Source organism: Pseudorca crassidens, chromosome 13 (assembly GCF_039906515.1).
Source record: "Pseudorca crassidens isolate mPseCra1 chromosome 13, mPseCra1.hap1, whole genome shotgun sequence".
NCBI lineage: Eukaryota > Metazoa > Chordata > Mammalia > Artiodactyla > Delphinidae > Pseudorca > Pseudorca crassidens.
In genome coordinates, this window is record NC_090308.1 from 63785545 (window position 1) to 63795096 (window position 9552).

A 9552-nucleotide genomic window follows, 5' to 3' on the forward strand; every position below is an offset into this window, starting at 1 on the left:
GAAGAGTTTGCTCCCTGAATAATATAGTATAAAAGTCTTGGAGCATGAAAAAGCTTGTTAAGGTTAAGGGTGTGAGGGCAACACACCTGTGGCAGAGAGGAAGGGAGGGAAAGACTGAGATTAAAGGAGGCAGGTTGGCGCCAAACCATTGCAGAGCATAGAGGGCAGGTAGGAAATTTTCTCTTTATTCTAAGTACAATGAGAAGCCATCAGATTACATACAGCAGGGGGTGGCCATGTTTGGATTTGTATTTCAAAAATATCACTCTGAAAAAAACCCCATTCTGGCTCCTTTGTGAAGGACAATCTGGGCAGGAACTATAATGGTGGCAGGTAGAAGAGTTAGGAAGAGACCTCAGTAGTGTGAATGAGAAAGGATGGTAGGGAATTGGGAGATATGGGGAGAAGTGGTTAGATTTGGTTGATTGTTGGGTTGGTATAGGATTTCATGTAGAAAAATCATATTATTTTGGATGTTGAAAGATATTGCACTATTACCTTCTAATATTCAATGTTGTTGGTGAGAAATTGTATGACAAGTTGATGATTAAGTTTAGAGTGAAAAAAGAAGCAGTACACAGATGAAATGAGATGCTATTTCTAAAAAAGACAGGCATGCTAAGTAGACAAAATTAAAAAGGATATTTCTAGAGCACCTGACTGATAGCTTCAATCTAAGTATTTATCTTATATATACTTATATTTAAAGAAGATCAACAGTGCCACAAATAATATTCTTTTAATTTTTCAAGATCAATAATAATATTCTTTGTTAATTTTTTCATTTAAATAGAATTTAACCATTTATAAATTCTCATTTAAAATGATTTGTAGTGACTTAAGATGTGACAGGGAACTTTTTTTTTTTTTACTGATATATTCAGGGAATATTAAACTGATAAGAACAGATACTAAACTTGATCTTAGACAAAAGGACTAGAAGTAATATCCAGGGAATATTAAGGTGTTTTGTTCCTTCCTTAAAATTCACCACTTCTTGTACCTGATTTTTAAACATGTTTATTGACTATCAAAAATATGTTTTTATTTTATGCTTCCAGTGAGAGTTTCAGTGGATATTTTTGAGTTTTAAAATAAAAGCATTCAATTTCTGAATGAAGGATATGTCTTTTATGAAATAGAGTTTTGTACCTCAAAAGCGTTTCTGGGGCTTCCCTGGTGGCGCAGCGGTTTGAGAGTCCACCTGCCGATGCAGGTGACACGGGTTCATGCCCCAGTCCGGGAGGATCCCACATGCCGTGGATCGGCTGGGCCCGTGAGCCATGGCCGCTGAGCCTGCGCGCCCAGAGCCTGTGCTCCGCAACGGGAGAGGCCACAACAGTGAGAGGCCTGCGTACAGCAAAAAAAAAAAAAAAAAAAAAGCTTTTTTCTGAAGGGGTTATCGTTTTTGTTGAATTTCTGGGTCTGTTGACACTATACTTCAGGTAAGTAATGAGGACCAATTAAATTATTTCTATGATGTCAGGCAATTTATCTTTATAAAGAATAATAGTAAATTATTGCAAATTATATGAAATTGTGCTTTGACATTTAAAAAATATTTTTATAAAACTGATTATGAATTTTATTTTTTATTTGTTATTCACTTTATTTTAACCTCTTCTTTGAAACATCATTTGGTAACTAGTTTCCTAGAATTGTACAATATTTTGGTATCACTGATGATTGAATGTTCACTACAATTTGTTTTGGGAAACAAGATTTGAGGAGTTACTTCTTGGGGTATAATAGACTTGTCATGTTGACTGATGCAAAATGAAATGTTATTGGATTTCTGGGGTCTCAAATTGCTTAGTAGTGATTAGGACAGCAATTGGGCAGCAGCAGCGTCAAAGTGAAATGTGTTCATTGTCCGTCTAAAATTGGCCTGTGCTCTCTTGGTGGCTTATAAATTCATATTTCCTAGAAAATATTTAACGGTATTCTTGAAAGCATAAATCATTTCCAAAAGAATAAATCTTCATAGTTCCATTTTTTGAAGTCAGTCTTCTAGGCAGACTTCACTATTTGCAGTCTGTGTGATATTCACCATTTTATTACATACCTTTCAGAGCTGAGAATCCTCATAAATACCCTCTTCTAATGTTGGTAGATTAGTAGTGGCATTTATTTTTTTATTTTATTTTATTTTTTTAACATCTTTATTGGAGTATAATTGCTTTACATTGTTGTGTTCGTGGCTGCTGTATAAAAAAGTGAATCAGTTATCCCGTATCCCCTCCCTCTTGCGTCTCCCTCCCACCCTCCCTATCCCATCCCTCTAGGAGGTCACAAAGCACCGAGCTGATCTCCCTGTGCTATGCGGCTGCTTCCCACTAGCTATCTATTTTACATTTGGTAGTGTATATATGTCAGTGCCACTCTCTCACTTCGTCCCAGCTTACCCTTCCCCCTTCCCGTATCCTCAAGTCCATTCTCTACGTCTGCGTCTTTATTCCTGTCCTGTCCCTATGTTCTTCAGAACCATTTTTTTTTTAGATTCCATATATATGTGTTAGCATACGGTATTTGTTTTTCTCTTTCTGACTTACTTCACTTTGTGGTAGTGGCATTTATTGAGATGGTATATTATAAAGGACCTGGTATAGGCCAGGTATATAGAATATATGCAATAAATGAATATTCATTGTTAAATTTTATCATTATTTATTAATTTAATTATTTTTAGCAGGTCATAAAGAATTACATATTAATCTTTATTTCTAGCAGTGGGTCAGACAAGATAGCATCTCTAAAATCTTTCCTTGAAAATATCTAAATCTACTGACAAAAATTTTAATTATTTTAGATGCATCAGTGGCTGACCAGAAGTCAAAGAATATTGAGAAGCCAAAAATTTAGTGAATGTAGTACCCTGAAGTGGTAAACAACTACTAAATCTGAATTTTTTGTTAGGAGCCAAACAGGTGAACTTGAGCTTTTATTTTTCTGGTCATATATGGAAAATGAGGTATAGAATTCAAAGTCCAAAATGGCCAAAGTTATGGAGTCCAATTGAAGATGTATTTGCATAAATCTGAGAGTCAAAATGGCATCATAACCAATGTAAGAGTAAACTTGCCCAAACTTACTTTCCAAAAGCGTGAAACAGAAGATTGCTTATTAAAACCTTAGAAATGAGTTGCAACAAAAAGAGCTCTCCCCTATCAATACCAAAACTCAAATAACCTTAACATGACCTCTAACCTCTATTCATATGACTCCACATTGAAAGTCTTTTAATTTAGCTTAGAACTAGATACATGTCTATGTATAACTGAATCACTTTGCTGTACACCTGAAGCTAACACAACATTGTTAACCATCTACAAAACAATATTAAAAAAAAAAAAGAACTGGTTTTTCCTGCTTGACTGATGCTACCAGTGGACTTAAGAAACAAACGCAAATCTTGTTTGCAGAAATTTGCCTTCACAAAATTCTCAAGTTATTTCGGTAGAAGGTGTTACATGAAATAGAAGCACATAACCAAAAAGCAAAAATACACAAGGAAATAATATACGTTGAGTTTTAGCCAGCAGAAAAATAAATCCCAGAAGATTCAGAACTGAAAATTAATATTAGAATTTAGCAGATATAGAATATAATTGGATTAGTTTGTCTAAGGAAACAAATTGAAAATATGAGTAAAAACCAAAAAAATGATGTAACATAACCATGTAGGTTTGAAGAAAAGTCACAGATTCTGTTAATGAAATGCAATCATTGAAATAAAAATTTCAGTCATGATGTAGCCAAATAGTACATTAGTGAAGTAAAAAAAAATGTATCTGAGGAAACTTTCCTTTATGTAGTGGCAAGGAAATATGATAAATGTGAAAGAATTTTTGAAAGACATGAAGATATGAGAAGAATGAGGTCTAACTTGCATATAATTGAAATTCTGCGATCAGAAGAGAGGGAGAATGGGGCAGAAACAATATCTGGGAGATAATGGATTATAATTACAAAGAAATTCATTCATTCCATAAATATTCTGTCAACTTAGTACTGGGTATATAACAGTGAATAAAATAGATACAGGGCTTCCCTGGTGGCGCAGTGGTTGAGAGTCTGCCTGCCGATGCAGGGGACGCAGGTTCGTGCCCCGGTCCGGGAAGATCCCACATGCCGCGGAGCGGCTGGGCCCGTGAGCCATGGCCGCTGGGCCTGCGCGTCCGGAGCCTGTGCTCCGCAACGGGAGAGGCCACAACAGTGAGGCCCGCGTACCGCAAAAAAAAAAAACCAAAACAAAACAAAAAAAAACAGATACAAATCTCTCTCTACCATCGTGGAACTCACAATCTAATCACTAGTAGAAGAGAGGCACCAACTGACAGATGCTCTCCTCTTTCTTTCCCTGCTGGATGATCCTGAAATGTTTTTCAAAAGACTTTTCAATAAATTTGTAGCCTGGTACTACAGTCAAATTGATATTCTTTATTTTTTGCTTCAATCTCTCTTTCCATCCTTCCTTTTCCCCAGAATCACACTTCTACATAAACTACTCATACACATAGCTTTCTCCGAGGATTTGCTTTTGGGGAAATCCAGGTTGTACCAGAAGTGACCCTAAAATTTTGACCCTCATGATGGATTTGGAACTGGATTACTTACAAATTAAATGGCAGTAAAGACCCAATAAATTTAACAGTAAGTATGCTGCTATGAAAAACAGTATGGAGGCCCTAAAAAACAGAACTGCCATGGGAATTCCTTGGCAGACCAGTGGTTAGGGCTCCATGCTTCCACTGCAGGGGGAACGGGTTCGATCCCTGGTCGGGGGACTAAGATCCCACAAGCCGTGCAGCACTGCCAGGAAAAAAAAAAAGAAGAAGAAGAACTGCCATTGATCCAGCAATCCCATTCCTGAGTATTTATCCAAAATAATTGAAATCAGAATCACAAAGAGATATTAGAATTCCTATGTTCATCGCAGTGCTATTCACAACAGCCAGGGCATGGAACCAATCTAAATGTTCATTGATGGATGAATGGATAAAGAAAATGTGGTCTATACATACAATGGAATATTTTTCAGCCTCAAAAAAGAAGGAAATTATGCAATATGCAACAACATGGATGATACTTCAGGATATTATGCTAAGTGAAGTAAACCACAGAAGGATAAATACTGCATGATTCCACTTACATGACATATCTAAAATAATCAAATTCTTAGAATCAAAAACTGGAATGTTGGTTGCCAAGGGCTAGATGGAAGAGGAAATGAGAAGTTACTGACCAAGGGGCACAATGTTTCAGTTAGGCAAGATGAATAGGCTCTAGAGATCTTCTGTACAGTATACGACTTATAGTAAGCAATACTGTATTATACAGTTAACATTTTAAGAGGGTAGATCTCATGTTCAATGTTCTTACCACAGTAAAATAAAAATTTTTAAAAAGAAAGCATAAAAACAAAAGGTGAACAGATTCAGGTTTTTCTGCCTTTCTTAGTCAATATATAGTCCTGGGAGAATTGATTAATCATATGTCAATGCATTAAAGGAGACTCTTCACACCATACACAAAAATATATAATAAATAGATTAAAATTTCAATAGAAAGGAAATATTGTAAAACTCTGAATACAGTGTAGGAGAACATCTTCATATTTTCTGAGTAGGAAAATATTTACAAGACAGAAAACACACAAGCCATTAAGGAAAAATTGATAAAATTTACTTCAGTAAAATTAAGAATTCTTTCCATCTAAACACACCATAAAAATTAACAATATACAATGAAGTGAGAAGATATTTGCAACCTATGTAACTGACAAAGGATTAGCATGCAGAGCTCCTCCAAATCAATATAATCAAAACAAAGAACCTGGTAAAAAAACCTTGAATAGTCATTTCACACAGGATGAAACTTAAATGGCACATAAGCCTATAAAAAGATGCTTAACTTCATTAGTACTTAGGAATATGTAAAATAAGTCTACAATGAGACACAGTTTCATGTCCACTAGATTTGCAAAAATATTATACACTTGACAGTATCAAATGTTAGAAAAAATGTAGCACAATGACAAACTCTAATTTGATACTCATAAGGTGTAAATTAGTACAAACACTTTGGAAAACAGCTGCACATTATTTAATAAATATGAAGATGAACTAACCCTAAACAAAGCAATTCTACTCCCAATTATAGACCTAAAGAAACTCTTTCAAACATGAACCAGAAGACGTAAGAATTTTCATAGCAAAAATTTTAATAGCAAAACCAAAACAGAACAAAACTGAAAATACAACTGCTCATCAATAGTAAAAGGAAGAAATAATTGGAGTCACCCAAATGGAGTTCATACCTCTGCCTGGTGCCCCGATTTTTGTGCCACAGGTCACCTCTACATCACCTGGCTCTGGTGGCCAGTGGGGCTTATGCTTGTGGGTCCCACAGGATTGTAACCAACAGAGAAAGATTTCTTAAATAGCTGCCACCCCCAGGCACAATAAGCGGAAACAGAACAAGAGTTTGGTCCTTCTGTGAGGGAGGCCATTAACTAATTATCATGGCTGTAGCCTGAGGGGCAGGCTTCTAATTAAACACTCATCTAGGGGCTGACTGTAATCCTTTGCAGAGACCACAGAGGGCAGGAACCATCTACAAGCTCTCCCTTTGCCATCTTCCAGAGTGCCAGTGTCTCCTGGAGGGGAGCTTCACATGCATCAGGTATCCTGATATTTCTATCTGGTGCCCTGTTTTTTTGTGTTCCTGCTCAGGAGATGCTCCTTGGTCACCTGGCTCTGGTGACTGAGGGGCTGGCATTTCTGGGTCCCAAGGGACTGTGGAAATCAGAGAGAGAGTACTTGGCAGGCTCCCATGCCCAGGGCACTGCACAGCCAGTTGACTGGAGCACACTGCTCAGTCTTTCTGTGAAGGAGGCCTCTTTGCTTGTCTTGGAGATTCAGCCTGAGGGGCAGGCTTCAGGCTGGCACACATCCAGTGTCTAGGAGCTGCTCTCAGTGAATGTAGGCTGTGGACAGCATCTTGGTGTTCTCCCTCTGCTGCATCTCAAAAGAGAAAGAAAGAAAGAGAGAGGAGAGAGAGGGAGGGAGGGAGGGAGAGAGAGAGAGAGTGGAAGGAAGGACGGAAGGAAGGGAAGGAGGGAAGATGAGAGAGAGAAAAAAAGAACTTTGGCATATCCATGGAGTGGTTTACTAGTCAATAAAAAATCAATTAATTAATTTCAACTATAAGAAAAAACATGGATGAAACTTTAGACCATGATGTTGAGCATAGAAAGCCAGTCACTAAAAGCTATAAGCAGTATGACTCCATTTATATGAAGTAAAAAAATAGGCACAAGAGTATATATTAAATAATACAGAGATGGAAAAACTATAAAGAAAAACACAAATGATTTATACAAAGGTTAATAATATGCATACTTAGAGGAGGCAGATATGGGTATACTTTTGGGGAGGGACACACAAGCCATATAAAAGGTAATGATAATGTCCTTTTTCTTTGGCATTTGGTCATATATCTACATACACACACACACACACACACACACATTTAAATACTTTTATCAGCTGGGCATTCAGTAACTACAATTTTTAAAAGAAAAAAATCATATTTGTATCTTCTAAATAATTCTTCTCTTAGGACCCTATTTCATTGCTCTATGGTTTTATCTCTCATGCATAAATTGGCTCTGACATTAAGAAGCATCATGGCAGCTTGGGATAATGAAACCATAGAGACCTTGGCAGTAGAGTATAGACAGTTCCACACAATCAGTGGTACTCTAGGCAGCTTGGGATAATGAAACCATAGAGACCTTGGCAGTAGAGTACAGACAGTTCAACACAATCAGTGGTACTCTAGGTGTCTACATGAGCTACTTATACTTTCTAAAGTAACTGGGGAAAGGATAAAGTCTTAAAATGGCAATATACAAACTTGGAATATTCATTTTTTAAAATTTCCTTTAAAAAATTTGATAAGGGCCGGACTAAATGAGTTGATATAGCATGGGAACAGCTTTGCTGTACTTTCAAAGTAAGCTTGATTTTTCTCTTATCTTTTAGACATCTATGATGAATCTTAGATGATGAAGATCATTAAGTTTACAATTATGAAATAATTTTCAAGTGCTTTCAAACTAATAGGCTGACACAAGAAATGCAGTTGGGTCCTAGTATAAAGAAGGGACTTTGTTCTAATCTCTCAAGCAGGCTACTCACCTGTTTAACTTTAACAGCAATCAATGACTTGACTTCTTCATGAATTCTAGAATGTGGAAAATTTATCTGACTTCAAAAACATGGTGAAAATCAATTTTGAATTTTCCCTTAGATCAGGTAAACGTATTACACTGACACTGAAAACACATCTATCTGTCTTTTTTTCTGACTTAACCCAAGTGAAAAACAAGCAAGTAAATTGAATTCTGAGCTGGGCAGTGAAAGAGAGGCTCCCGTGGTTTCAAGGATTATCTGAAGCTCTTTTTCTTTCTTTAGGAGCCTTGGGGAAGTGGACACCCGTCTATGTTAGCAACCTTTCCTTTAACTATTCCTTACGTTACTTACAAGATCTAATTTATCCACGAAGAGCATTTGATCTGAAACCCTATTTGCTCTGTGTCTCCAAATGCATCAAAGCAACAAAAACTTTATTGCTGATAGCCATATTGGCATATTTAAAATTCTGCTGTTTGAATGCTCAATTTTTCTTTTTAACCTCGTAGTCTGGCAGGTAAATCAAGACTAAATTTCACTTTCAGTAGATTGAATTTATAATTAGCCCCAGTAAGTATAGCTTGGATTAATATTGTCACATATCACTGGGAAAAGATGGTTATGGAGAAGGGCTGGGGGCATATGTTTCAGGGAAAAAAATCTTGATTGGGAGATAGATGTTATAAAGTAAATGTAGAACATGTCATAGGAAATAACCATTGTTATGTGAGTGGCTAACTTTGCATCACCATCATCCTTCAGCAATTATCTGGGTAGTGATAAAGGAAGACCGGGATAAGGAGAGGATTTTACACTATCCTGTGTATTTACTTAGGTTGCAGGGAAGACCCTGCATCTTTATGACAGCCAAAAAGCTACGCAGTGACTAACAATTTAAAATATTTTTCCTGGAAAATATTTTAAATTCATTAATACACATTAGCCCAATTTTTAAGTTCAAACCACACTGACATTTTAGATTATGCTAATTTTGGTTTGCTTTCTAAGAATTTTTAAAATAGGGTTTTTTGTTTTGTTTTGTTTTTAAAGTTCTGCTGTGAGCAAAGTAATGACGAAAGCATTGCTATTTGTTTTGAAAAGTTGCTTTAGTTTTGCATTCCATGATTTTTAGATGGAAATCCAAATGCAATGAATTAAGGAAAAACCTGGCTTTCTAATAATGTCATTTAAAAAATTAAAGCACTGTCTTCTCTCTGATAAGAATATGCCAAATTGCTTACAGGACTGATCTTCTGAAAAGTTTCCAAAGCTTGATTAATCTTGTCCCATCTTAAAAGTTACGTTTGATTTGTTATATTGGTTAAATAATGTTCACTGTTGTTAATTAAAATAT

General features: G+C 36.2%; 1 pseudogene; it reads right to left on the reverse strand.

Moving 5' to 3' along the window:
- Positions 1-840: 840 nt before the first annotated feature.
- LOC137205129 (U2 spliceosomal RNA) lies at positions 841-947 on the reverse strand (annotated as a pseudogene).
- Between the last annotated feature and the right edge of the window lie 8605 nt (positions 948-9552).